Below are 25,329 nucleotides of genomic sequence, written 5' to 3' on the forward strand. Positions count from 1 at the left end.
CTCGGAACAGTCTGTGGGGTAGAAATTACGAGTCTCATTTCATCGGGGAGGAAACTGAGGCTCAGAGAGCAGACCCGATTTGCTCAAGGTCACAAAGTGAGGGTCGACTGAACGCCGGGAGACCGGGTTCTCCGCTCAGAGACTTTTCAACAGCAAAAGCAGGCCGCAAGGGGGTGGGGCTCAGGCCCTCCCTCCAGTCTGGTTCCAACCTCCAGGCTGGCTCCAAAATGGTGGGGGCAGTGGCGTCAGCAACGCCTCCGCCCCTCGCCTCCAACTCCCTCCTTCTTCCCCAGGCCACCCAAGCTGGGGGAGGGGATGGAACGGAACAACCCACGTGACTGCCGACAACCTGGCGCGTGACGCAAAACGACGGGCCCAACGCTTGCTTTGCCTTGTGGGAAAGGTAGTTCAGTACACCGTCAAGTTGCAAGGAAAGACGGCTTTACGACTACATTTCCCAGGAGGGAGCGGGGCGACGCTGCCGCCGTGGGAGAGCGGGGACGCGGGGCGCGCTGTCGGGCGGGGGTGAGGTTTGGGCCGGTTGTGCCGTTGCGAGGCTGCAGCCGCGGTGGCTGTGGTGGGCCTAGGTGAGTGAGGGTCTCTGTTGGGAACTAGGGCCATTGAATCGAGTCTAGTCACTTCGTCTTTTATGTTTTCACCGCGGCAGCTGGGACAGGGTCCCCAGGCTCGCTTGGCGCGGAGCCGCTCCTCGGCGTCTATCTCGGGCCTTTTCTAAGCGGGCCCCGCTCTCTCCGGCTCCTCCCCCTCCCCGCCCTTCTGGGCTTCCCCTCGCCCCGGCCTAGTTCCCGAGGCTCGAGGCCGCCTTTCCTCCGAGCACCTTCTACCCTGCCTTCTTTTTCTTGTAAGTTGTCGGGGACTGGCCTCCACGTTCTCCCTTTCCCTCTTTAGTCCTGTGAGACCAATTGTTTGGATTTCTCCTTTTCCCGGAACTCTTGAGTGTCCTTTCCCCCCCGACATATCCTCCATTGGCCTGACTCTGTCTTCCCTTAGGGCGCATGTGGCTGGCACTCAGTTAATGTTAGTACCTCTTCCGTTCTTTTTGCCGTGTGGCCAGAGGAGGCATGGTCCAAATTTCTCTGCCACGGGAAAATTGGTGCGCCCACTTTTATTTCAGTCTCTTGGACTGGAGGGAGGCCGACTTGCATTCCAGTGATAATCGGCGGGTGTTCTGCGTATACGAGGCAATTTTCTTTGCCTTCCTTAGGACCTAACCAACTTTTACCAGCTGTTCTATTTGCTTTTCTAAATCTTAGGGGAGGAGCATGGCGGCAGAAGCTGGCGAGTAGCGCTGGGGCTCCGAAGGTGGAAACCTTCAATGGTAGTACAGTGTTTACGGGGTGATCGTTAGTTGGGTAGGAAGAAAATCTGAGAGTGTGATAGAACCTGGCCGGAGAGACCAATGAAGCTTCTGGTGGCAGCGTAACCGAGGGATCCTGGACCCCATCTGTCTGGTTTCAAAGTTTGGCCCTGCTAGCTTTGAATTTAGGTCAGGGGCCTTCACTTGAAAGTGCCTCAGTTTCCTTATTTCCAAAGTACTGGTGAGTAAGAAACAGTGGTCATGTTGTAGGATTGTGATAAAGATTAAGTGAAATTAAATTGAAAGCCATTTAACTCATTACCTGACAGGTATTAAACACTGTTACTATTATCACCATCGTTTGTAGGGTTTCTAGAGGGTAGGTCCAGACCAGAAAGACATGTCTCATGCCAGATGGTCCTCCGTTTTTTTGTGTGTGAAAATACTGTCTGTTGTAGCCTGTCCTTAATGTGTGTACCTGTTATATAGAAGTCTGTTAAAGACCCCAAAGACAACCTTATGTGTGTACCCGTTATATAGAAGTCTGTTAAAGACCCCAAAACCGCTGTTTCCGTGAAGAATTTGTGGAGCAAATTCCACAAATTTGTTTTTAACTGGGAAATGTGTTTTGTGAACTAGTGTACACACTTGAGCAATATGAAGAACATTTTTCTGCAGCTATTTAGGCTTGATTGTATTTTGTAGAAGAGGTGAGTTGGAGTTTTTATAAGAAACTGTTTAACAAAAAACCTCTATGTCCAGTACAGTTCCATTTTTAAAAAAAGATTTTATTTGATTTTAGAGGCAGAGAAGGAAAGGAGAAAGGGAGAAAAACATCAGTGTGTAGTTGCCTCTTGCACGCCCCCTACTGGGGAACCTGGCCCACAACCCAGGCGTGTGCCCTGACTGGGAATTGAACTGGAGACCCTTTGGTTCCCAGCCTGTGCTCAATCCACTGAGCTGCAGGAGCCAGGGCCATTTTTTTTGTTTTTTAACCTTTTATATGAGTGAAAGTTCTTCAGTTTTGGAGACATTTGTTTTTAGTGTGCAGACTGGGTACTGTCCAATTTTAGTGGTGGTGGTGGTGGCAGTAATGAAAACAGCAGCAGTAGTTCCTTAGCATATTTAACATCAAGTACAGATGTTTCTTGAATTTGGTTTCAGTGGTGAAATTACAGATTGCAAAAGGAGTGTCCTGTTTTGTACCAAGAAATTGGAAGGAGAAAGCTTGGAGTATTTCTAAGATTAGCACCGAGATGGGAAGAGGTGAGGCTGACTGAGAGAGCATAAAGATTATCCTGGCTGGTGTGGCTCAGGGGATGTAGCACTGGCCTGTGAACTAAAGTGTCTCTGGTTGGATTTGCAGTCAGGGCACATGCCTGGGTTGTGGGCCAGGTCCCCAGTAGAAGGCGCACAAGAGACAACCACACATTGATGTTTCTCTCCCTCTCTTTCTCCCTGTTTTTTCTCTCTAAAAATATGTAAATAAAAACTCTTAGAATAGACATAAGATTTATTTTTTAGAATTGGTGGTCTTTTTCTTTAAATTAATTTTAGAGAGAGACAATGATTTGTTGTTCCTCTTATTTATGCATTCATTAGTTGTTTCTTATAGGTCCCCTGACCAGGGATAGATCCTACAACCTTGGTGTATTGGGACAACGTTCTAATCAATTGAGCTACCTGACCAGGGCTATAATGAAGGGTTTAAACCATTAAAAATCTTAGGGTGCTAGCCTGTTTCTCTTGGGCACAGTGATATCTATGGAAGTGTGGTTAATTGAAAGAATTGTAGTTAATGCTCTTCTTTCAAATACTAGATTTTGATGGATTACTTCACACATTCATTCTGTGAACATCCAAGATTAATTCAGTATTTGACTGACTGAGTGATTGATTAAACAAATAGTGCCTGAGAACCTACCATCTACTGGGTCCTGTGCTAGGCTCTGGGAGTACATAGGGGTGTGAGACAGATGGGTTTTTCCTTTTGAGAATTTACAGTATAGTGGGAGAAGACACAGGAATAAGCAAATAAATTACAAGTTGAGAAAAGTGATGTAGAAGTATCAAGCAGGGGACTCCAGTAGCCAAAAAAGGAGTGACCTAAGAGTAGTCAGAGTTCTTTTTATCGGGAGTAAAGAGACAGTTTCAGTTTTATAGGGTGTCATGAAGAGAATGTTCCAGGTGGAGGGAACATATACCAAAACTTGAGAAGAATTGAGCTTTCTGAATTTTCTAAAAAGAGGCCGAGTGTGCGTGACACACAATAAAGAGAGTGGCTAATGATGAGAGGGAGAGGTAAGCTCAGGGAAGCCTTTGGAGGGGTGGGAGGGGTTGCCGTCTGATTCATATCCATTTATTTATTTATTTATTTATTTATTTTTAGAAAGAGGGGGAGGGAAGGAGAAAGAGAGGGAGAGAAACATCATGTGTGGTTGCCTCTCATGTGGCCCCCACTAGGGACCTGGCCTGCAACCCAGGCATGTGCCCTGACTGGGAATTGAACTGGTGACCCTTTGGTTTGCAGCCCACACTCAATTCTCAAATCAGCCATGGCTGATTTGTATTTTAAAGGCACTTTTGCAGAGGTGTGGAAAATGGATGGTAGGGGTTATTTAAGAGGCCATTGTGCTGGTCCAGGCCAGAGATCTAGTTTCCTGAAGTAGATTAGTGGAGTAGGGATGAATCCATTGGAGGACACTGAGGGTTTGGCAATTATGTGGGTTTAATATTTTTTGGAACAGGATGTCCTTCATCTGTGGTCTGTGGGCTGCACGGATTCCATGAACTCTAAAATTTTTGTGAGGGAGTCCATTTTCTCAAAAAAAAAAAAAAAGTTGTTACCTTCCATCATATTCATTAGCGTGACAAAGTATCAAGAACCAGTGCACTAGACTATCCAGTGTAGGGTTATAACTCATAAAAAAGTAGTTGCCCCCAGCTTACCAGGAGAGTAAAATCATGGGTACCCTTTCTAAAAGTTTTGTCTTTATTTGCTTTCAAGGGAACTCTTTTTCTTTTTTAAATCAAGATTAAGTGCCATGCCATAGAAATCATCTTGTAGTTTGCTTTTGTCTGGAAGTACAGGCTGGTGCACATACTGAGGAAGCTGAACCTTAGTGAACTCAGTTTCACAAAAATATCAGTTGCCTCATGTCTTCTTCATTGGGTTTTTTTTTTCACAGTTCCTAGTTTAGTGGAACAAATGGAGCACCTTAGTGTGTGAAGAATAAGATAATTTCTTCTTTCCTTCAACATGAGGGGTTTCAGATGAGTATTCATAGATATTTTTCATGTACTTTTATTTGGAGGGGTATGTTGATCAAATGTTGATCAGTTGCCTCTTGTACACCCCCAACTGGGGACCCCGCCAACAACCCAGGCTTGTGCCCTGATTTGGAATCAAACCAGGGGACCTTTTGGTTTGGGGTGGGGGGTGCCCAACCTACCCCACACTAGTCAGGGCTTTCGTATATTTTTAGATGATAGTGTGTTATTATTGGAAGCATAGGGTGTGCTTTCTGCCCCAAAGTTAGAGCTCTGCCACTGAGAGAACCTGGTATAATTTTTATAGCCGAGGTTGAAAACTGAAAGCTTGTGGACTGAATTCAGCCTGCAGATGTGTTTTGTTTGGCTCACACAGTGCTGGAAGTTTGAAATAGTTGTCAGCATTAAAAAATGGAGATTTTCATGTAAAAATTTGGATTTAGTCTGCTTTTGAAAAATCAGATCTGGCCCTGGCTCAGTTGGTTGGAGTATTGCCCACCCCCAATCCTCCACCCTGTGCCAAGGTTGTGGTTCAGTCCCTGGCCAGGGCACATACAGGGGGCAGCCTATGAATGCATGAGTAAGTGGAACAACAAATCTATGTTTCTCTTCCTTTTTTCCTTCCTTGTGTCTGTCCGTCCATCCTTCCATCCATCCATCCCTTTTTTATTTTTTTTTAAGATTATTTATTTATTTATTTTTAGAGGGAGAAAGAGAGGGAGAGAAGTATCAATGGTAGTTGCCTCTCACATGCCCCCCACTGGGGACCTGGTCTGCAACCCAGACATATGCCCTGACCAGGAATCGAACTGTGGCGACTCTGGTTCACAGCTTGCGCTCAATCCACTGAGCTATGCCAGCCAGGGCTTCCTTTTTTAAAAAAGATTTTATTTACTTATTTTTAGAGAAAGGGGAAGGGAAGGAGAAAGAGGGAGAGAAACATCAATATGTGGTTGCCTCTTGCATGCCCCCTGCTGGGGACCTGGCCCACAACCCAGGCCTGTGCCCTGACTGGGAGTCAAACTGGTGACCCTTTGGGTTTGCAGGCTGGCACTCAGTCCACTGAGCCACACCAGCCAGGGCTGTTCCTTCCTTTCTGTCTCTAAAATCAATAAAAAAAAAAAATCAGGACTGTCAGTTATGGCCCTCTTTTAGCTTTGCAGCAGCCATCTTTTCGGGGGGTATGTTCTCTGGTTTGTCACAGACCTGACCACAGCCTGACATGTATCCCTGACGTGGAGCAAAATGTTAGTTGATGCTTATCATTTTACATCTTTATATTACTTGTCTTTAGGCGTTTTAATTTGCTGTCCTTGTTCTAGATATATGATACAGGCTGCTAATGCACCCACTTAAAGTCATGTTGCTGTCTTAATAGTACATCACCATTAAACCTTTTTTTATTTTGGTGCCTTATTTCTTCCCTTTGTTTCTTTACCAAAAAAAAAAAAAAAAAGGAAATTTTAGTTAACTTCAGTAGGTGAAGCAGTGAGAGGGGGTGAACCCAAAATAATTGAATTATTTTGTTTCTAAACTGAAGAAACCCAAGGACTTTTAGAAAGCGTGAAGGCATTGATCTGACCCTTGCCCATACCTTTTAGCTGGCATATGTGCAGTGTCCTCATTTTTGTTTTGCCTGATTTGCTTTTTAGCATCTGGAATGTTGTAACTGCATAGCTTGGCATGTTTCGGAAGATGGGAGGCCAAGCAAAGAGAAGTTGCTGAATGTTTATTTAGAAGACTTTTGGTTCCGTCCTGAGGCATAAGGACCAGGTGTTTGTTGTTGTTGTTGTTGTTTTTGCTTTATCTTCACCCAGGACATGCACCCTCCCAACCTAGGTGGGACTGAGCCAGCAACCGAGGCACGTGCCCTGACTGGGAATGGAATCTGCATCTTTCGGGTTACGGGATGATGCTCCAACCTGCTGAGCCACACCAGCCAGGGCTTGTTGGTTTGTTTGAATGACGTGCCTCTGTGAAGTCCATTGCTTTTCTTCAATAATTCTGTGTGTTTTTTGAGGAGTTAATAACTCAATTTCGTTTTTCTTTATTTTAATCAAAACAGCAGTATAAATAAAAGATTGATAGAGGAAGTCATAGAGGTGAGGTTGCTTTCTTTTTTTTTTTTAAGATTTTATTTATTTATTTTTAGAGAGAGAAGGGAGAGAGAAAGAGAGAAACATCAATGTGTGGTTGCTGGGGGTCATGGCCCGCAACCCAGGCATGTACCCTGACTGGGAATTGAACCTGTGACACTTTGGTTCACAGTTCGCGCTCAATCCACTGAGCTACGCCAGCCAGGGCTGAGGTGAGGTTGCTTTCTACATTTACCCGAGAGATTTCTTCACTCCAGGGCTCTCTGTTACTTCACACTTCCCCAGACGATGGTCCCAGTGTATCTAAAGGATGTGTCCTGGAGTCCTGACTCGAATGCCTTTGGCTACCAGACTATGGGCTGTCAGGAAAAAAACTGTAAAAATAAAGGAAATTGAGGACTTTGGTCAGATGTCAGAGTGAGATTGCCCAAAAGAAAAAACGAATTGGGTAAAATTTTTAATATAAGAAATCCTTGCTCTAGATATAACAAAGTGATTCTTCTGATCCTTGCTTTGTATACTCTTCAGGTTCTTTCTGCTTAGCTGTCATGGAGGTGCTGTATCGCATTTTGGCTTTGGCAGTTCTGGTGTCCCTTCATAGGCATGTAGCACATTGGGAAGTGTTCGAGAGAGGCCTTCCTTGACTACCCTATCTATATAGTGCCTCTTTTATCAGCTGATAACTGCCCTACCCTGCGATGTTACTATGGGGTGTTATATTATTTATTTTTAATTTATTGTGTCTTCAACTATTTTAGAAAGTAAAGAGGGGATTTGTTTAATTCCCTGCTGAATCCCCATACCTAGGGTGATCTCTGTCCCACAGAAGAGGCTTAGTAAATACTGAAAGGATGAATTGATATGGGAATGAATAAGTTTCATTCCCAGGCTGTCTGGGCGGTAGTTTCAGAGTGCTCCCACTGTCAAGCCCTGGTTTACTGGGATTACGTTCTGCCAGTTGAAAATTGTATGGTGGTGGGTGAGGAGATTACAGGGGGGGCAACAGGGTACTTCTGGAGTGATGGCAATATTCTGTATTTTGTTGGGGTGGTGTTTACATACTATATTTTGTCAAAACTCACCAATCTCTATTTTTAAAATGTATATACCTATTTCCAGTGAATTATAAAGGTGCTTTTTAAAATTTTGTATTCAAAACCCACCCTCTAGAGTCTGTGCTATAAAACTGAAGTAACTCGATAAGTAGGTTGTGATAATGATTGTTTTCCTTGAATTTTCATTCACTTTAGCCAAGTATAGATTGGACAAGAGATTTTAAACTACTCTATTGGAGTGAAGAGGTGTCTTAGGAGCTATTGAGGGAAAGAGGCTGAGTTGGTAGGGTTCATTTTACAGCAGTTCTGCACTGATATTTTACTTATTTATTTATTTTGTAAAAAGATTTTACTTATATATTTTTAGAGAAAGGGGAAGGGACGGAGAAAGGGAGAGAAACATCAATGTGTGGTTGCCTCTCCTGTACCCCCTACTAGGGACCTGGCCTGTAACCCAGGCATGTACCCCGACTGGCACTCAAACCAGTGACCTTTTGGTTAGCAGGCCTGATGCTCAAGCTGCTAAGCCACACCAGCCAGGCCTGAAAGCTTAATACTCAATGTCTTGCTTCAGGAGGACTTAGTTGCAAAAGTGCATTGTTTGTGATAGTCCTCTTATTTTCCTGAAATATTTAGAAGGTGATAAGTTGATGATTGAGTTGATGGAGAATGCTTTGTCTTTGTTCCTAGCAAAGAACTTAGCTTGTCTATTCTCTTCCTTTATTTCTGTTTCATGCTTGTTTTTGCTGGACATTTTACTTTCAGCATGTATAAATTGTTTCACCATTCAACCAGCCAGGGGTGATTAAAGTGGCCTTGAATGTAGTGCCTTGTTAAATGACAGTACAGAATGAGGAAGAAAATATATTTAATCGATTGTTGGCTTACTGTATTCCATTTTAGCTGTGGAGGCTGCGTAGTGTTGGAGGAAACATATGATGAGAGTAAGTTGATAGGAAATTCTCTTCTAGGTAGGGAGTACTCTTTGTTCTATTTTCAGCAAAATATTTTCAGTTGCAGTTTCAGTTAGAGCATGCTCAAGGAGGTATGTGATCCTTGGTACCTAGAGGTCTTGATTTTCTCAGATGGATATGATGAAAAATGGAAATCTGCTTCCTCTTAAAAGCTTTTTTTTTTCTTTTTAATTGGAACTGTGGTGCAAGTTGTTCAACCTTTTGGAGTATCCAATTTCAAGTGGAGAGAGAAGTCACTGTTTACTGTTAGTGGGGTTATTGTGATGGTTAGATGATTAGCTCAGTGTCAAGGCACATAGTAGGGATTCATCAAATTAATTTTATTATTATATATGGTAGATGGCTGCTTGTTAACTATTTGGAAATGGAAAGTAGTCATGTGACATTGTCTGAAAGGATAATGTAAAACACCCAAGCCCTCAATTGATAGCAGGTAGAAAGTACAGAGTATGTGATAAAGGTGGTATTTCAAGATTGTGAGGGAAGGGTGGCTTAATTATCCACAAACAATTCTGGAACAATTGGCTAACCACTTCAAAAATTAGATTATCTTTTTTTTTTATTTTGCTTTTTTTAATGGTTCTTTTAGCCATTTTTATTTTTAAAGATTTTGTTTATTTTTACAGAGAGGGAAAGGGAGGAAGAAAGAGAGGGAGAGAAACAGCAATGTGTGGTTGCTTCTCATGCGTCCCTCACTGGGGACCTGGCTTGCAACCTAGGCATGTGCCTTGACTGGGAATTGAACCAGCGACCCTTTGGTTCGCAGGCCAGCACTCAATCCACTGGGCCAAAGCAGCCAGGGCCAAAAAAAAAAAATAGATTATCTTGACAAAATACATTTTGTTGAAATGAAAACCAGAGAGGTACAGAGTAAATCAACAATGAGGTAGCATTTTTTCTCTCAGATTTCCATCTAAAACATGACAATTACTGCTGGCAATGATGTGGAGAAATGGGCATTCTCAAATACTGCTGGGGGCAATATAAATTGTTGCAGACTTTCTGGAGAACAACAGTATATATCTTACTTTTAGAATAATTATACAGTGTTATTTATGTTAAGTGATAAATGGAAAGAACCCTAAATGTACAAACTCTAGGGGACTGCTTATATTATAGTACACTTTATACAGTAGGATGCCAGGTAGAAAAGAGATGTAGATTGAAGAATCATATGTATTGACATAACAGTAATGAGTGGAGAAAATGCCCAGAACTGATGGTTTTGTTCGGTTCAAAAATCTTTTTGACTCCATTTCCTCCTTTGTCAGTGTTTATTAAATATGTACTGAGCTTTAGATTTTTTGGAGGGGAGAAAAAGTTACCTGAGTACCTGGTCTAGGTCTGCTCAGGCTAATTCACTAGCCACCACGTGTGGCTAGTTAAATTTAAGTTAATTGAAATTCAATATAATTTTAATAGTTCTCATACACAGCCAATAGGAACACATGACTGGTAGCTACCACAAGAATGTTTACTGTATCTTGAAGTTCTCTTGGACAGCGCTGGCCTAGTTTGCCTTTTCATGTTTTTGTCAGCATCACTTCTGCCTATCGTAGATAGGGCCTTATAGTAGTTGCTGCTTTCTCCACTTAGATTTCACAGAGAAGGATTTATTAAGTTCTCACCCAAGGGGCATGTTTATTGATTTGAGGGAGGGTGGGGCAGAGAGTGAGAGAGAGACAGACATCTATCGATTGCCTCCTCCATGTGCCTGTATCCTGACAGGTGATTGAACCTGCACCTAGGTATGTGCCCTGATCAGGGATCAAACCTCCAACTTTTTGGTGTACATGATGATGCTCCAATCAAGTAAGCACCTGGTCAGGGCAGAGTCAAAATGTTTTGAATTAATTTTTTTTTTAAAGATTTTACTTACTCATTTTCAGAGAGATGGGAAGAAAAGGAGAAAGAGAGGGAGAGAAATACCAATGTGTGGTTTCCTCTCGCCCACCTCCTAGTGGGGACCTGGCTCACAACCCAGGCATGTACCCTGACTGGGAATCAAACTGGCCACCCTTTGGTTTGTAGCCTGCGTTCAGTCCCACTGAGCTACACCAGCCAGGGCTTAAATTCGTTTTTATGGGACTCCAGAGGTTGTAACATGCTTCTTGCCTTAACATGCTGCCTAGCAAAGACATTATTCATAGGGTGCACTCAGTGAATGTTATCTTAATGGAACATTTGTAAAAGTGCTTAAACTTTTTTAATGTACATTGTTTCAGCTCTTCATGTTAGTGTTCTTAGACGAGGAATAGCCAGTCCTGACAGGCCAACTGAATATCTTACTAAGGGGACATTTTCAAAGGCAGAGAACGAGTAGTTGGCAATTGTGTTTCAAAATAAAACATTAAACCAAGGAGAGGGACTGGAAATTAGGGAAAGATGGCAGAAATTAGGAAGGAGACCTCTTTTTTATGTACTCTTGTACAGCTTGAATTTTTCTGTATTACTAAAAAGAGAGAAAACTAGGTGAAAAGAAGAATTAAACATTTTCGTTCAAGTAAAAGTTTATGTTAATATCACAAGTTCTCTGATTCTGTATGCATTTTTTCCATTTTTAAAACTATGCAACAACAGTCTTGACTTTATGTTAAATGACATAAGCGAGATGTAAAAGGACAAATGTATGATTTCGCTTATATGAGGTACCTAGGGTACTCACAGCATGGTGGTTGTGGGGGTGTCACTGTTCAGTGGGTACCCAGTTTCAGTTTGGGAACATGAAAACGTTCTGGAGATAGATGGTGGTGATAGTTGTGTAAGTGTGAATGTCCTTAGTGTCACTGGACTGAACTGTGCACTTAAAAGTGATTTTAAACTTGTGTTACATATATTTTACCACGGTAAAAAGAAACTGTATAGTTAGTATTTGTCATTCAACAAACAGTCCTGGCTGGTGTGGCTCAGTGGCTGAGTGCTGGCCTCACCAGTTCGATTCCTAGTCCAGGGCACGTGCCTGGGTTGCCATCAGGTCCCCATTAGGGGGTGTGCCAAGAGGCAACCACACATCGATGTGTCTCTCCCTCTTTCTCCCTTTCCCCTCTCTAAAAAATAAAATCTTAAAAAAGTAAACAAAAACCCCAAACATGTACCTTAGACACTAGGAATACAAACAGGAATTTGATCTGGTACTTACTGCCAGTATTAGTGATATTGTAGGACTGTTAGTTTTCAAGGAAATAGAGGCTTATGTTATAGGGAAACAGCTTATAAAAAATTTTGTAATGGATAAAATGATAAATGAGAGAAAGTAGCTGTTATGGTTTCAGATAAGACAGTCTTATCCTGTGGATGAATAGGACTCCTCAGATGAGATGTCATTTTGCTCCGAGGCACCTCTGCATTGCATGCACACACGATTTTAAAAATCATCAGTCTAAGTAGAAACTATCATGTACAGATGGCATGTTGATCCCTCTCATGTAAGTTGAGAACCTGGGGCACAGAATGATGGTGTCATTTAGGAGGCATACTCGGATCAGCCTGGAATCAAGTACAGGCTTGGGTTTGTTACCAGAGTGCACTGCTTCTTAAAGAGGCTTTTGAAGATGTAATAAGCAACTTTTATTCTGAATCTGCCATAAAGCCAAATTCTGAATTCTCAAGAGAAAGAAAGTGATTGTTTAATGACCGCATAACTACCCATACTAGGTGGTTGAGGTCTTTTTCTTTTCACTGTCATTTTGGCCTTGACATGATGAAAAATATAATAATGTTTATTAAGTACTTACTACGTGCTAAGCCCTGATTTAAAAACATTACATACATAATAATTGATTCAGTTTTGATAGCAATCTCAGGTAGTAGGAACCAGCTTTACCGATGAGGAAACAAAGATAGATTTAAATAAGTAACCAGCGGGTGGAGGTGGGGATCACACTGAAGCAGTCTGACTTGAGAACATGAACTCTTTCTTATTTATTGGGCCAGTGGTTTGTAAACAGCTTTGGGATGATTGATTACTAATTTTATTTGTCCTATTGTGAGTTGCTGGATGTATTAAAAACATGATAGTTTGTCATTTGTGACTTACAGTTTTGAGAAATACTGCTCTTTAAGGGTTTATCCCTATTTGGTCACATGCACTACATGCCTCTGTTACAAATTATGTAGAACCAGAGTTGGCAAACTTTTTCTTTTGTAAAGGTCCAGGCAAAACTAGACTTTGGGTGCAGAGAGGCAAAACTGAGGCTATTATGTAGGTACATAACGAGAAAACTTCTAATTGGCATAATTAAAAAACAATAATTGGCCCTGGCTGGTGTAGCGTGGTGGATTGAGCATGGCCTGCGAACCAAAGGGTTGCTGGTGTCGCTGGTTCGATTCCCAGTCAGGGCACATGGCTGAGTTGCAGGCCAGGTCCCCAGTAGGGGCCATGTGAGAGGCAACCACACATTGATGTTTCTCTCTTTCTCCTTCCCCTCTTTCTAAAAATAAATAAATAAAATATTTTAAAAATAATCAAATACAACTTTTGTAATAGAGATCTGTTAGTAGAAAGGAATTCTTTGGGAGGTAATATTTAACATGGGTTCGGAGTTAACCTATCAAAATTGATGACAAATACTCACCTATGAATGTTGAAATCTAGTGACAGTTTACATGTGTTATCTTTGAAAATATCTTTTCACAAAGAGAGGTACTGCCAAAAACTAATACTAATTCATGACTGTATGATTTTAATTGAGTATATTCATCACTTGGAAGGCATTTATGGAATTGTTAGTCTTCTCTTGATACTTGCCTTTAGTATGCCATTACCCTGCAGATTAATCATCTCCAATTGAAGATTAGATGGAAGTTTCACAGTTACACAGTCAGATGGACTTTGCAATATGGAGATTTCCTTTGTTCTTGTATTGAGGTTGGAAATGTGCTGGAACTGTTTGAACTAAAAATGTGTTGGCTTAAAATTTGTGTGGAGATGGAGATCTCATTGCTTGTTTTAACATTTGCTAGCACGGGAGTGAATAAAGTAACCTGACTTTACTTGTGATTTAAGCAATGTTTAAACAGCATTCAAATTAATTTGTTGCAGTGTGTTTCCCAAAGAAGTGCTATTTTGCCTTGTAATTTTCTTTTTAAAAAATATTTTATTTATTTATTATTATTATTATTATTATTTTTAGAGGGGGGAGGGAGAAAGAGAGGGAGAGAAACATTAATGTGTGGTTGCCTCTTATGGCCCTGCAACACAGGCATGTGCCCTGGCTGGGAATTGAACCTGTGATCCTTTGGTTCACAGGCTGGCACTCAATCCACTGAGCCACACCAGCCAGGGCTATTTCCTCTTTTTTTGATGTGTATTTATTTTACTGTGTTTTTTCCATTACCATTTATCCTGCCATACCCTCTCCACCATCAATCACCCCCCCCCACGCAATCTGTAATTTTCTATAGAATTTGTTTACAAATGTTATCAACTCTGCAACAAAGCTAATTTCCAAAACCATTCAGTATTCAGTAATAATGTTTAAGGGTGATTCTTGTTCAGAAAATTTCCAGATTTGGCCCTGAGCTTTTTTTAAAAAAGTCAATAAAATTTTACCTCTGCTAAGCCATTGAACTGTTCTTTGGTAGGGCAGGGTAGAATTCACTTTCTATTTCTGATAAAAGTTCACAGAACTGACAGTAGTTAAGTCTACAAAAGTGAATTGAGAGCTAATAAAGGTCTCTCTTGACAATACTGGCTCCGCTTAAAATTTTGCAATAGCTTAAAAATTTTTTTGGAGAGTACCTGCTGACAAAAATAGTACAGAGAATAGCCATATACTTAAAAAAAAAAGATTTTATCTATTTATAGAGAGAAGGGGGGGAGAAAGGGAGAGAAGCATCAATGTGTGGTTGTCTCTCACGTGCAAGAGAGACTGGGAATTGAACCAGCGACTCTGGTTCACAGGCTGGCCCTCAGTCCACTGAGCCACACCAGCCAGGGCAGAATAACCATTTGCCTTAAGTAGTTTACATTTTCACAAGCTTTGTAAGTTTGTCCAACTAATCCCTTTTCCACACATTTTAACCATCACTTGTGACACATTTTAGCAGTTCAGGTTGTATGGAGTTAGTGTTCTCTCAACTTCTTTGAAAAAAAATCTTGCCTGTAATTCCACACAGACTATTCATAAAGGCTGACTCTTCACTCACCTTAAACTCAGCATTGACTACTCCAGTGAACAACTGAGCAGTATCAGTAATATCTGTCAAATGATCAAGAGCCAGGGAACACTACTCAAAGTCACTTGCCTTTTTTCTTTTTAAATGCCTAATTCTGGAACAGTTTCAGATTTACAGAACCAAGAAAATAGATGTATACTGCATATTGCACTTCCCCCATTAACAGCAGGTAGAAGCCGAAAAGTATACCTTTGCCTGTCTGGATAACACAGGCAGGGCAAATCGGGGTGGTGGTGCATAGAAAATGGTGGCAGGGATGACTCGGGGCTTCGGGTGTCTCCTTCCTTCCTCAGAGTAACCGAGGGCCAGAAGCTCTGATTTGCTTCTCCACCATTAGTACAATGGAAGATTGAAGACCTGTTGGGATGATACAATTCTTGCCAACATCTAAGACAAGGTTAATTAATAGGAAAGAAATGTGATGGGAGGGTAAAATGGAAGGTGTGTGTGTGTGTGTGTGCACGCGCGCGCACACACGTGCTCTCTCTGGTTAGAATTTTAAGGATGGAATAGTTTCTTTCCTTAATTCCGTGAGTTGTAGAGTAAGCAGTTCCCTGCCCTGTAGCAGTCGTCTGAATATCCCTCAAACCAATGTGTGCTTCTGCGATTAGAAGCAAAGAAAGAAATTTGGGGTGATACAACAAGGTAGGATGAATTCCAGGAATAACTTACAAGGATATACGCAAAAGTATTTTGAATGAGTTTTTGAAAATGCTATATTTTTACTGTTTGTCAACTAAGTAACTGTAGGCCAACATTATTGTTAATTTTGTTATAGGTCTGTCTGAATGTTAATTTTATCTAGATAAAAGTCTTACCCTGTTAGTTTTAAGGGTAGGTTTTTGTTGCCTGTTTGTAATGTTAATTGCCTAGTTACCTTTAGTATAGGTCAAGAGTTTATTGCTTGGGTAATCGGTTTACTCAGCAGACATATCAGTTAGGGAAATCGGCATGTTCACAGAATGAGATGATGAGTGTAAGGAGATACAGGTCTAGGTTAACACAGAGAAGCAGTACCTAACCCAGCCCAGGCAAGCCAGGGACAGCTCTCTGGGGGAGGAGACCATCATAGGGATGAGTTTGGTGAGGCAGAAGAGGCATTCTAGGCTGAGGATTCCCTGTGTACCAAGAGTTTAAAGAAATACATACCTTTTTTTCCTGGTCACATAGGCAAGGATTCAGCTGTGTGTAAGCCACCATTTTAGAAAAAGCTAAGGTGGATAATCCTTGACTGAGTGCGTGCTGAGTAAGTGAAAAAAAAAAAAAAGGAAAGATTAATGTTGAGCCTACATCTTTAGAGTATTTGAATTATGGTGCCTTCCTACTTTATAGCATTGCGAACGAACGATAAAGCTTTAATAAGCTAAGAGTGAGGACATTAACTACATTACATGAGCTTGTTGGTCTTGGGACTTTGTTTTCTTGTTTTGAATAACACCCTACATAGCGTTGTTGTATATGTCCATATTAGTAATGTTTAGGTCTAGGAATATTCAAACAGCTGGATCAGAAGGGTTTGTGTGTGTGCGCTTTGAGGATGAGGATGGGGAGTTACTTTAACTTGAAATGTATTTATTAAATTTAGTTCAGCATACCTCAGTAAAAAATTTTTATCTCATATCTAATTCTTCTGAAGTAATTTTTCAGGTTGGATTATAGAGTTTGTGAATTTGTCTTGCATAATGCAAACTGTAACACCTGAAATGTTGCCAGTGAAAGTATCAGGTTATAAGAGGAAGGTTTTGGCTTTCCATACTGTATCCTTACTGTAGGAAGTTGGATGGGTTAAAACGTGTGTGAGGGACAAGCAGACAGAGACACTCAGGCTAGTATACTGAGAGAAGCCTGTGTCCATTTGGAGTGAAATTGAGGGCTACAATATATTTTTCACTTACAGATTTCAAGCGTCTCTATTTCAGTTTGCAGTCTGCAAGCTATTTTAACACTGCTTATTTCCTCTCATTCCAGAATTGTATCCCGACTTTGTAAATTGAAGAAGCCAGCAGCATTGCCGGTGTTTCTTTGAGGTAGTGTCTGTTTAGGATCCAGTGCAAGTGGAATCATTGTTCAAATAAGGTAAATGCGTGGTGGTAAAAGGAGCTAATAATAACTTCACTGACTTCTAAACCCAGTCTTATATTTAGAGTTGTTTATTCATAAGATTACTTAATGGAAATTCTGGGTTCTTGAATAAGTGTTTGTCATTTTAACAAACTGAAATAAGATGGTAAGTAGCTTTGCTTTCCTCTTTGATTCCTTTCAAAGTTATAGAATCAGCAGCTACTTTTTCCATTTTAACTGACTTCTGAGTTTTTTAGTAACACATGTATTCACTTGGAAATGTTTAAAAAGGTTATTATGAACTTTACATGTAAGTATTAATATTTTGGTGAATAGTCTCTTCATGTATATGTTACTTGGATATGTGTGTGTTTAATCAAAATTGGGGTTGCACTGTCTTGCCCCTGGTTCTTGTTAACAAGAGCAAATTTGCATTTTTAAATGACTCACAGCATTTCTTCATGGATGTGCCATATAATTTAGTTCCTTTTAGGTAGACATTTAGGCTTTTCTCTCATTTTTCCCCAAGATAACTATGTGATAGACATGAATAACTTCATGTATACAGTGGTGGACAAAAGTAGGTTTATAGTTGTGAGCATGCAGAACACAGGGTTCATTCTTGTATTATTTATTAATTATCGTACTGTTTATTTTTAATACATGAAAGAACCCCTCTGCATGGATAATGTCAGACCCTCGTCAGCTCCACTAGGGTTTGTATGAAAAACACCAGTCTCATCTCACCCCCTTTCCAGGCCCCCAGCAATCATTTCCAACTCTTTGGCGTTTCTTTCCATGTTACCCTAAACAATAAGCTTATTTTGCTACTTACTGATTTTCCAGTTTTTGGTATTATCTGTTAACTTCCCACCTTGAATAGTAGCAGTTTTCTGGAAGAATATCCTGACCACTTTACACATCCACATTTATTGTCACTCTCATTATAACATAATTTTGGTTAGAGCAGCATTTAGTGTTGACAATATGATGGTTGTGTACACCTTATCACAACCAAATAATTCTGGATGCTGTAGTCTATTTTCTTTTTTTTTTTTTCTGTACAACTTTGTGTTTTCTTTGTTAATCTTTTTTGTCTCTCTTTCTTAATTTTCATGTTTTTATTGGTAATTTCTCTTCGAATTCTACCCAGAAGTGTAAATCTTGCTCCATACTGGAAGCATTTAGGATATATTACAAATATTATCTTCTTGGAGATGCCTTCTGATCTGCTCCATCCTGGACGTGTACTCTAGGTCGCTGCCCAGCGGTCACACGGGCCATCCCTTGCATCATTGTCCTGATGGTTTTTCCTACCTCATGCTGGATCCTCTTACCTTTTCCCAGACTGTTCTTGATTTAATCACTTGTTTTAGAGGAGTACCTTTATCCATTAGCTTCCTGAGAACAGGTATTGAAGATGCAAATTTTCAGATATGCATATCTAAGAATGCCTTTATTTTGCCCTTAAATTACTTAACCCCCCCCATGTTTCATGATGATGTTATTGTTGTGGCTCTTCTCATTCAGTGTGCCAGCAGGTCACAGTGAATTGAAACTCATGTCCCTCAGTTCTGGGAAATTTTCTAGAATTATGTTGTTGATTTTTCTCCCCTTTATTTTTTTTTCCCTCTTTTTCTGGAATTTTGTTTGGATGTTGGAGTTTTAGAACTGATCCTGCAGGTTTGTCTCTTTTTATCTTTGTTTTTCCCTTCTCTGTGTTTTTGTTCTACTTTCTGGGAGTTGTCCTTGGCTATGTTTTTTAACCTTTGTTGTAGTTTTTCACTTGGATATATTTATATATTCCACATTCAGCAAGAATTCTGTTTAATCAGTAACTCTTACTTCATGCAACTACTACTTCATGCAACTCTTAACAGCCTCAGTCCCTACAAGATACTCCCTTGATACGCTTACAGAAACTGGTGCTCCCACAGCTGCCAGGACAAAATGACAGTTGGTTCTTTGCGTTTTCCCAAGTGAGTCGGGGATTTCGACTGCAATAAATTACAAGCCATTTTCTCCCCATCTCTCTCAAAGGCTTTTCAATTTGCTACCATCATGGATGATGAGTTATTTATTGTGGTAAGAACCCTTAAGATGAGATCCACCTTTGTAGCAGATTTTTAGTGTACAAATACATTGTTCTCTATAGGTACGGTTTTGTATAAGACTTGTAAAGCTTAACAGCAGTTTGGTGCACATTGATTAGTAACTGCCCATTTTTCCCTCCCCCAGCCCCCTGACAACCAAGCTTCCACTCTTTGAATATGTGAGTTGTGCCTAGTATTTTATTTTATTTTTATTTAAAAAAAGATTTTATTTTTAGAGAAGGAGGGAGAAAGAGGGAATCATCAGTGTACGGTTACCTCTCATGTGCCCCCTACCGGGGACCTGGCCTGCAATCCGGGCAGGTGCCCTGACTGGCAGTCAAACTGGCGGCCCTTTAGTTCATAAGCCAGCACTCAGTCCACTGACCCATACCAGTCAGGGCAAATATTTTGTTTTTTAATGGCTTGCTTTTTTACGTTTCTTTAATGTAACTGGAATTTTATTTTTGTTTGTGTTAAGAAGATAAAATCTTACCTTTTTTTTTATCACATTGTTAATTACTTGCCCCAAACAGTGGTTTATTCTTTTTCTTAGTAATTTAAAAAGCCACCTCTGTAAGGGTATATTGTATTATATTATATGGTATATTTCTAAACTTTGTATTTTGTTCTGTTTAGCTGTCTAATCTTGCATTCATACTCAAATGTTTTTATTATTGTAGCCTTATTTACCTTTAAATATTTAGTGATGCAAGCCTTTCTTCCCTCTTTAGCCTCAGCAAACAAAATATAATTGATTATTTCCATACTTATTTTTATCCATATTGATATACGGCAGTTCAAGAGACTGAAATATGGGGGGGTGGACAAAGTGGGACGAAGTAGGGACATCTGTAACAGTGTCAACAAAATAAATAAATATTATGAATAAGTAAAGAGACTTAAGTATTAGAAATTTAAAAATAAAGACTAGAAGGACATGTATATAGGAAGTCAATTGGCATAATAAACATACTGGATTTTAACCTAAAGATTCTTATTTTTGTCTTTTAAGGCCGCTTTGACTTTTTGATTCAGTCATTAGACACTTGAGTGCTTGTTACTGTGCTTGTTCTCTGTGGTAGGGATACCGGTAGTGAGCAGGACAGACAGGACCCCTGTTCTTGGAAGCTCACTTTCTAGTTTGAGAGGGGGCAGATATGGTTAAGTTCAGATTTTCCTGAGTGCTAGGAGAAAAATAGGACCAAAAGATAACTTGGGGGTAGGGGAGCAGTGAGGTTTCACTAGATACTACACTAAAGGAAGACCTGGTGATGACCTAAGATCTGAAGGATGAGAAAGGAGCCAGCCGTGCTTGAGATTGTAGAAGAGTGTTTATGTGGAGACAATGGCCCATGTGAAGATGCTCACACTCTAAATGCCTGGCTTATTCAAGGAAAAGAAAGAAAGCAGCCATTGTGGCTCAGGGAGAGGGATTGGAAGGGGAAGACAGTGGCTTGAGATGATGTTGGAGACATAGGCAGGGGCCACATCATTTAGAATTTTCAAACTGTGGCAATCCAGAGCTTTCACATATAAATATGATGAATTCAGTTTTGTTCTTTTTTTAAAAAGCAACTGCAAACTGTATAAGATGTCCTAGGAAATAATTAGATTGTAGATAGTTAAGAGGGGGGCGGCACTGATCACATGTCAGAACTAAGTTCTGGCTGAGTGTTTGGATCCACTTGGTTTTGGGGTAGTTGCGTTGTCTCCAGATTTAGATAGCTTTGAGTAGTGCCTTAATTTATTTTAAATGGAAGCAGTGGGTTGGGTTCTTTTTATTCCCTTTGTAAACTCAGGTGACTGGTAAGATTCAAAGTGATAGATCTCGGAATCATTTTTGGTTTCTCATGTAGAGTTGTTTGTGTTTAAGACATCTCTCTTTTTTTCTTTATCTGGTGAAATACAGATGTAAAATGGAAAGATATAAGATAGTTACCTCAACAGGAGAGTCTTAGTGGATAGAGACAAGAAACTTCAAAAATAAATGAAGAATTTAAAAGTGACTAAGTAATTTTGAATTAAGTTCACAACTTGAGCATTTGAAAAGACATAATTATTGTTATCTTTTAGGACTGCATCGTCAAGAGGAGTCTAATGTGTGAGTCACATGTAATTAAGTTTTCTAGCAGCCTCATTTTTTAAAAAGCAGATGAAATTAATTTTTAATGATTTATATAATTTAATATATCAACACATTCTCCTTTCAACATGTAATTAATATAAAAATAGTTAAGGTATTTTACATTTCGATTTTTGTACTGAGTCTTTAAAATGCTGCAGTGTTTATTTTGTGTCTATAGTTCATCTTCAGACTAGCCACATTTCACGTGCTCCACGTGTATGTTGGACCATGCAACTTCAAGAGCTCATTCATACTCCTGAAGGAGCAAATAAATTCATGAGATTTAGTTACTGAATTATACCCTCCTACATTTCAAACATAATTCTGAGCAGTGATAGATGAACATAAAATGATAAACATGCAAATGTTTTTCCCCTCTCTAAATCTGTGTGATAGACTTGTTTGAATAAGATGATTTGATCCTATAAAAGACCAGTGTCTGTAAAACATGTCAAATTAATTTCTCTTAACAGAGTTGTAAACAATCTTTATGTAGAACTCCACATAAACAGTTATGTCTGTGTGTCAATGGTGGGATGATTACTTGGTGAAGAGAGACCATAATCCTGGTTCTTGGAATCTGCAAATAGTGGCCATCAGCCACTGGTTCTGAATCCCTTTCCAGGTGCTCTGGATAAGAAGCTTCATAGGTGGGCTTTTTTAAAAAAACCTCTGTAGGTGATTACAGTATGGACCACTGGTTCAGGCCAAGATGTTACTAATAATAATTTCATTAAAAAATAGATACTTGCCCTGGCTGGTGTGGCTCAGTGGATTGAGTGCTGGCCTGAGAACCAGGGGGTCACTGGTTCGATTCCCAGTCAGGGCACTTGCCTGGGTTGCAGGCCAGGTGCCCAGAAGGGGGGGCAAATGAGAGGGAACCACATATTGATGTTTCTCTCTCTCTAAAAATAAGTAAATAAAATCTTAAAAAAAAATAGATACTTGCTCTAGCTGGTGTAGCTCAGTGGATTGAGTGTCAGCCTGTGAACCAAAGGGTCGCCAGTTTGATTCCTAGTCAGCACAGGCCTGGCCAGGTCCCCAGTGGGGGCATGGGAGAGGCAACCATGCATTGATGTTTCTCTCCCTTTGTTTCTCTCTCCCTTCTCCTCTCTCTAAAAAATAAATAAAATATTTTTTTAAAAATGCATACTTAAGTGTCATGATTGGCAGTTTAATTTAGGTTTTTAAAAGGGTCACCATAATTAGAACTGGAAGGAAGCCATAGGCATTAGTGTCTTTATTAAGTTAGAAAAGCTGAGAGTTCCTTTTAAAAAAAAATGAGAAGAAAATGTTCCCCAATGATAACACACCTATTTAAAACAGGAACTAAAATTGCTGTTACCCTCCCCTGAGGATACAGGAGAGGAGCCTCTGGGATGAATTGAGATTATTTAACCTGCCGACTATGCAGTGCTGTTCATTGTTTCTCTGATGATAAGGTTTTAATTATGTAGATGGTCCTGAGCTTCATGGACGTCCATTGAGCAAATCCTCAGAAGATAAAGTTGCCCACATTGGGGATATTGTGATGAACAACTTCCAGATGAATGGCTCCTCAGGTTGCTGTTGTTTTTCCCTGCTAACATGCAGCAGCAAAGGGGTTTTTTTCTCTAAAGATCATGACCTTAGAATAGGAACTCTTGCTTTTATACACCTCCTCAGCATAGCATTCGCCAATTCAGCCAGTAAAATTATATAAAACTTTATTGTTCTGTGTAGGGAGATCTCATTGCTTATTACTAATAGCAAGAAAATGGAATCAGTGGTCAAATCTATTTGTTGTCAGAGAAGTTCTAGTCTCACTCTGGGGTTACAGCTTAAATGTATCTTATAAAGCTCACCTGCTGTGTTCCAGGCAGTTTACACACACACTTAATTTAATTTCCATGTGGATCTTGTGAGGTATAAGTCACTTTTGGAAGATTGAGAGAGTATCTTATTCATCTAATGAATGGAAGAGCCAAGATATGAACCCATTTCTTTTTGGAGGGTAAAGCTACTACTACTTGTAGAACTTGGTCCAGTATTATAAAATGAGTCTCAATGAGGGTTCTGTCCACCTGGGACAGTGCATTTTAGGTTGAGTATTTGTTTCCGCATATTCCCTCACACCCACTTTTGCGCTCATCTTGAAGTAACGTATTATGGAAAACACTGAATGAAACCAGAATTCTAGTCCTAACTTTGTTGCTTACTGTGTGTTGGTATTATGGGTTCCATTTTCATCGAGCAGGGATTTCCCAGTTATCTCCCTTGGTCTTCATAACTGTCAGTATTGACACCATTACTCCTGTCTTCCCCCCTGCCACCTCCCCCCCAATAAAAATTTTGTTTGAGAATAGTGTCAGGCTTACAGAAAATTGCAAGGGTAGTGTAGAATTCCCATATTAGTTTGCTAGGACTGCTGTAACACAGTACCAAAAATTGGGTGGCTATGTAACAGTAATTTATTACTCCATTGATCTGGAGGCTAGAAATAAACATATTAAAGCATTGGCAGGATTGGTTCCTTCTGAAACCTGTGAGTTCCAGGCTTCTCTTTGTGGCTTTCAGATAGTCATCTTCTCCCTATGTCTATTCACAGTGTCTTCCCTCTGTCTATCTCAGTGTGCAGACTTCCCCCTTTTGTCAAGGTACCAGTTCTGTGTCTGTAAAGATCCTGTCCCCTAATGACATCATACTCCAAGGTACTTGGGGTTAGGACTTCAACATACACATTTTGGGAGTTGGAGGCAACAGATTAACCCATAATAGTTTTTATATTCCCTATGCTGGGTTTCCCCTATTATTCACATCTTACATTTGTATGATACATAATGAGCCAGTATTCATAAATTATTATTGACTAAAGCCTTACCCTATTTTTATCATCACATAAGAAAACTTTAGTTCAAAGACTTGGAAAACTTCTCTCACCACTAGTGACTTCCTTTCTGATTTTACTCTGGTGCAAGCAAAAGAAAATTTCCAAAGTCACATTATGAGCCTGAAGAGATAATAAGAGGTTATTTTCTACCTGTAATTACAACAGGCCCGGGAGCTTGTCTTGCTTGCTGCGTACAGCGTAATGCGTGTCATGAATAAGTGTTCAGTAAATTTTGATAGAACTGCAGAATACTCTTGGTACTTGTTGGATTATGTTACTCTTTGGAGAATATACTCACACCACAATCTTACCAGAGTAACTATAAAGTACAGAGATTGTGAAACTTTTTTTAAAGAGAAAATATTATTTAAAAAATTGAGAAATAATTCTGTATTTACCTTTCCAGTAAGCACCTCTTAGTGCAGTGTCCTGTTTGTGTTTGCAAAGCTCAGCCTACTACCCATCCTGAAATCTTCGAAAGTAAGCTGTATGTCCAGTATTTACCTACATTTCACAAAAGAAGAAAACGGAAATCTACAGAGATTATTACTTAAAGTCCCCCAGAATCCCTCTGTTATTCCAAGTCACCTCCTTTTGCTGTGACATTACTAGATAAACCGTATATTTAACACAGGGTGCTGGCAAGTAAAGTTGAGTTTACCATCTACATACTTTTATTCTTTCAGAGTACCTTTAGGAGGCATATTTTTTAAAAATATATTTTATTTATTTTTAGAGAGAGGGGAAAGGAGGGAGAAAGAGGGAGAGAAATGTTGATTAGTTGCTTTTTGCATGCACCAGTTGGGGACCTGGCCTGCAACCCAGGCATGTGCCCTGATTGGGTATTGAACCGGCAACATTTTGGTCTTCAAGTTGGCACTCAGTCCACTGAGCCATACCAGCCAAGACTAGGAGGCATATTTAATAGTAAAAAAAAATTGGTGTGTGCCCTGGCTGGTGTGGTTCAGTGGATTGAGTGCCAGTCTGTGAACTAAAGGGTTACCAGTTCAATTCCCAGTCAGGGCATATGTCTGGGTTGCAGGCCAGGTCCCCAGTAGGGGACATGTGAGAGGCAACCACACATTAATGTTTCTCTCCCTCCCTTCTCCTTGCACTATAAATAAATAGGTAGATAAATAACTAAATGAATGTGTATAAAAATTTTAATGCATTTTACTAGCTTTTTTCAAGCTGGTGACTTCAGACTTTATTATTTGAATATTTTTAATTTTCAAGCACTGTTTGCTTTCTGTGAGTATTGTATAATATCCCAGATGTTTTAAGACTTCCG

The 25,329-nt window shown here is 40.1% G+C and overlaps 1 protein-coding gene across 3 annotated transcripts in view; it reads left to right on the forward strand.

Moving 5' to 3' along the window:
- The first annotated feature begins 481 nt into the window (after positions 1-481).
- THRAP3 (thyroid hormone receptor associated protein 3) overlaps positions 482-25,329 on the forward strand; it is a 61,993-nt gene continuing 37,145 nt past the window's right edge. For 2 of the 3 annotated variants that reach the window (XM_045858834.1, XM_045858836.1), the window contains exons 1-2: positions 482-587; positions 16,859-16,966. The gene's annotated coding sequence lies outside the window, so the exon portion shown is untranslated. Of the gene's footprint in view, positions 588-802; positions 863-16,858; positions 16,967-25,329 lie in introns of those variants that run through there. The other variant, XM_045858835.1, reaches the window with a different exon arrangement.

The sequence above is a fragment of the Phyllostomus hastatus genome, unplaced genomic scaffold, assembly GCF_019186645.2.
Source record: "Phyllostomus hastatus isolate PE091 unplaced genomic scaffold, TTU_PhHast_1.1 phas_scaffold_182, whole genome shotgun sequence".
NCBI lineage: Eukaryota > Metazoa > Chordata > Mammalia > Chiroptera > Phyllostomidae > Phyllostomus > Phyllostomus hastatus.